Genomic DNA, 5,024 nt, shown 5'->3' with positions numbered 1-5,024 from the left:
GATCTCTTCATCCATTAGTCTATTCAGTTCTTTGTAGAATAGCTAATACTTCTCCGGCACTGTGTTTATTGCTCGACCGTTGTTGAGATCTTGAATTGAAGCTGGTATTTCCAGATTGATATTTGTTTGTCTCTCGAGAGTTCGTCAGGTTATCCTTAAGAATATCAAAAGTAATATTCTCCAGAAACTTCCCATCGAATGTAGGAAAACAGTTTAGACTAGTGTACCCATTGGAGTATTCATGTGTGTCGAAACAGCACATCAAAATGATCGTTGCCATTTCATAATATGAGACAGCTCATACTGTCTCACGGTGCGAGACAGTATATACTGTCTCGCGTTACAAGACAGTGAAGTCTGTCTCGCTTCGGCGAGTGGGGGTTATAAAACCCCAACTTAGGGGTTTTTAGAGGCTTTTTCACGTTGATTTTTTGGCGATCTTTAGGCGATTTCTTCAGCGATTTTGGGTGATTTTCGACCAGTTCTCTGCCTTCTCTTCTCCTCTTTGTTTCTGATTTGGGTAGAGCTCTGTTTGGAGGAATTTCATTTGGAGTTTGGAGGTCTGTTCTCCTTTTCTTCTCTCACAATTTTGATTTTCTTCAATTTTCCCTCATGCATGCACTGTTTCAGCGAGATTTTGTGCTATCTTATTCAATTTCACGTTCAAAACCCTAATTTTCCTGTTGGGTTTTACTGTAGATCACATCTTTGTCATGTCGCCGCATCGATCCAGAGGTTCCCGAGGTCGTCCGACTGTTCAATCCCCCGAAGGAGATGCCCCTTCTGCCGCTTCGCATGGGGGTACATTTCTTTCACCCTTTCACGAATTTAGATATTATATTTTGTTAATTTCATGTATATATGTACCTGTATTTGTATGCAGATCCTCGTTTGTATCCTTTGAGATACCTTCGAGAAGAGACGGTATCCTCCTTTGAGGGGATCGACGCTTAAAAGTGCTTGTTTTGCTTGGACAAAATACACTTCAGTACATATAGGGGCGATTTTATATCATCCCACGTGTGTTGAAAGGTTTCGATATGTCGTTATAATGCCTGTGCATAGTAACGCATATCTCTTTTATGCATGTGGTAGATATAAGATCGTCGCGCCTGTTATGGGATGGCGATCATATCTTATGGAGTAAGATATATTGCTTTCTCTAAAATTTTAGGACTATTCTTACACAATTTATGTGTATGTTTTCTTTACCAATCCAATTTCCTTCTACCATCTTTATTGCTGATGTGGTTACGGGTCAGAGTAGCACTACCCACTCCTATTATGAGGGGCTACCGTTAATCGAATCATCTCCCCAGTTCAAATCTGACTATAGCGAAGGGGCTAGAGAGTTGATCCGGCGAGGTAGTTGTCATGTTCTGCGACGGTTAATCACGGATGCAACCTTGATTTCAGAGCAGGACTCAAACCAATGTATAAGGAAATCAGACTTCTTATTTGGTGACTCTATAAAGGATCCGGAGATTGCTTTCTGCAAGCCTGCGCAGTGGTTACACGAGAATGGTTTGTCATTCTTGTACTTGCCCTTTATCCCTCGAGAGCACTCACTGTTAAAGTTCAGGAATTTGTCAGTTGGACGTGAAATGTTCTGGAGGTTGACCGAGAACCATGAACGTATTCGCTGTGGCTTCATTGGGAAAGAGACCACCCCGGGTTCCAGCAAAAGAGCTTCTGTGCGGGGACTTCATCCGGGCATCTTAGGTCAGGATAATATACCTCAGAATGAAAAGACAGCGCAGGCCAACACTGTGAAGAACCAGTTAGCGGCAGTGGGAAAAATATTACCCAGAGAGAATTTCAGATGTTATGGATGGGTCTATTATTTTGGAGACAAGTGGTGGTGGAGCAGAATGACTCGCTATGTGTTGAACCGTTGGGGGCGAGAGTTAGCAGAACTAGGGTTAGAAGTCCCAATCCGTGCCACTATGTATGGTCTGCAGATCAGTGTGGGTCATTTCCTCTGCTTATTCAATATCTATAACCCTGATACCAACACATTCTTCACCAAGAACGGAGAGCTCGTCCTACCATTACACGAAATGATGAAGGTTTCCGGTTTACCCATGGGTGATGTCCCTTATCAAGAATTCTTCCCCACTACCAATCAGCTTAATAAGATGAAGGATCGGTCAGCTGTGACCCACGACACTCTATGGGAACTGACTTGTCATTATCACATAGCCATGGCTGAGATGGATACTAAAGCTAGGAAGAAATCTCCCCAGATCAGCTTAAAGCAATCCTTATGGTTGAAGAGGTGTGTGGTTCCCCATTAATCCTCAGATGCGATGCCAATGGAAGTATTGTATCCATCCGTCCAGCTAGCTACAGGTCGCAAATTATCCTTGCTTCCCGCTATGGTGGCTACTATTCACAGTGGATTACGGTAATTAATCTCCGTGTTTACCCAGGAGAAAAAGAAACCCTCCGCCAGCCTATCCGTTCCGAAGCTGGAGCTGCCCTACACTTATCTAATGACCTGGTTAGTACTTCACCGGCCAGATTTAATGGAAGCTCCTGAGACGGTAGATCCCAGCCTTCCTCTGTTGCAAAATCTTGAGGGTTGCAAATGGGTCAGACATCGATGGTCGGACATCATAAGGCAATTCAAAATTCACAAATGTTAGGAATTCTTCCCCTGCTTCCCTCGGTTCTCCGGTACCTACAACACGACTTTATTGGATGCTGAAGATCCAAGGCAGAATCACACCATCTTGGATGTCGGATGCTTCAGATGGTTGATGAACATTCGACCTGGATATCTATTGTTCAGGGTAAGAGATGTTTGTCACATTGAACCCTACCTTCCATGTCGATTTGCTCGTCAATTCGGCTATGATCAAATATACGTCGGCAACCCGAATCGTCACCTTAGCTTTCGAGGTGGACTTATCGACGGGGCGAGAGCTTGGTTTTGGAGCATCGCCGGCTGTACAAATGCTGAATTTGATCTTCCTTTAGAAGCAACGCCTCTAAGGATGACCTTCCTATATTGCAAGTGGTTGATAGCCGCTAATATCGTCACTCGACATAGGAGGATATCAGACTCAGAGGAAGAGGTAGCTCCACGGCAAGCAATGGAAGTGACCCGTGAAGCCGTGATGTCACCCCGAGGCAAAGAGGCTGCTGAATCTTCAAGAAAAGGAATGGAATCGGTCCTCCCAACTGGTAGCGAAGAAGAGTTTGATTCTGAAGAAACAGACTTCTCTGAGGGGGCGAGCGAGACTGGTTTGAGTTCTGAGGAAGCAGTAGGTCTCCCCGACTCTTTCTTTGAAAGAGGACTTGTACGCCCTTCTGCTGCGCCTACCCAACCACAGAATGCTCCAAAAAGAAGGAGGGAGAGAGTCGTTATGACTTATCCTAACCGAATGACGGTTGAAGTTCTTAGTGGGGATGAAGAGGATGAAGTGCCTCTTGCTCGTCGACAAAGGTCGCGACCTTCCCCTCAAGCTCAATCCCAAGCCCTTCCCAGAGTTGAATTGCACACCAAACGTCGTCACGAAGGTTCTGAAGTACATCCACCGAAGAGACAAAAGAAAGCTGTCTCTAAACCACGCGTTCATCTTCTTGCTCTAGAAGAGACGTCTGGTCGTAATGCTTCTTCTGATGAACAAGGTAACTATTTGTTTTTATTGCTCTCATACTTCTTAACGCTCAAACTTATTTCATGCTCAACTTCTATAGGGAGTCAAGAAGAAGGAGAATTGCCAGCTGATACTGCTTCTCCCAGAGGTATGGAGACTGAGGAGACCATCTTTGTCCAACAAATGCAGGATGCTCTGAAAGAAGGACCAGTTGGTGTTCCACCAACTTCTAACGTTGATCCATCTGCTTCAGACACAGGTACTGATCTTTCCACTTTTAGAAGAGAAATTCGAGAAATGAATGAGTCGGACCGTGTGCCTCCTCTAATGACTTGTACGCTTGGTCTCCTTTTAGTTAAACTAAAAGAATCGGGTGCAAGTAGTGGAGCTCTTGACTCTATCCCGGTCAACAAAGGTAACGTTAATCGTCTTTTTGAGCAAATTCGTCTAAATTTATATGGTCTCTATTCTGTAGACTCCGTATATATATATATATATATATATACTTGATTAACCATGTAAGTGTTCGAATTATAGGACCAGTTACCGGAACTGATACTGCTATAATCATCGGAGCGTCTGATCAACTGGAGGGTCGTGACCTTGTGCCATGGGCGGGAACTGAGTTCGATTTGCAATCATCATCTTTCGAATCTCAACCTACTACTCCTATGGACCCTATGATGATAGAAGTCACTGTCACTCCCCAAATTAGTCCGGTTACAACGAAAGCGAGACCAACTGAAGAAGTTGGTACGTCGGCTGATGTTGTGCCTAGAATTGGTGAGTCTTACCCATCATTTGTTTCAAGTCTCGATTCAACATTCCATTATGCTCATTGTAGATCTTTTGTTTGTAGAATCTCCTCCTAAGGAGCCTCTTAGTTTGGTCCCGCCGTCTTCTGAGGCTTTTTTTGAAAAAGCATCTGATATAGCGGGTGCATCAACAGATACCATTCCTGAACTAACCTTGGTTGTTCAGGAAGCAAGGTTACCATCCTTGGGTGAACCAAGTCATGCTGAAGGCTCTTCCGTCGAACTTGGTATGCTTTAGCTTGTTGTCTTGTATGCATACATATGTCCTGTACTGACTTATTTGCCCTCATCGCAGTTCCTTCATCATTATCAAATCACATCCAAGCGTTATTGGTCGACGACGATCCGGACAAGGCTGTCATCTGTTCCAATCTCCAAGTCTTCATCCCCTTTTTGAACTCTATGGTCGATCGTATTCTCTTCAAAGGATCGTACTTTGAGAGTTATAACAAATCTCTTGAGCGTTTTATATCAGGGTTCAGAGAGGAAGGGTACAATGAGTTAGCCGATTCAATCAACGCTTATTTGGTTGACTTGAAGCGACATGTTGAACTTCTGCAGGCTCTTCGCACCAAAGGCATACCCTCTTATATCGCTTCCCACA

The sequence above is a fragment of the Asparagus officinalis genome, chromosome 1, assembly GCF_001876935.1.
Source record: "Asparagus officinalis chromosome 1, Aspof.V1, whole genome shotgun sequence".
NCBI lineage: Eukaryota > Viridiplantae > Streptophyta > Magnoliopsida > Asparagales > Asparagaceae > Asparagus > Asparagus officinalis.
The sequence above is the reverse complement of the archived record's forward strand: the minus strand, read 5'-3'. Positions refer to the sequence as shown.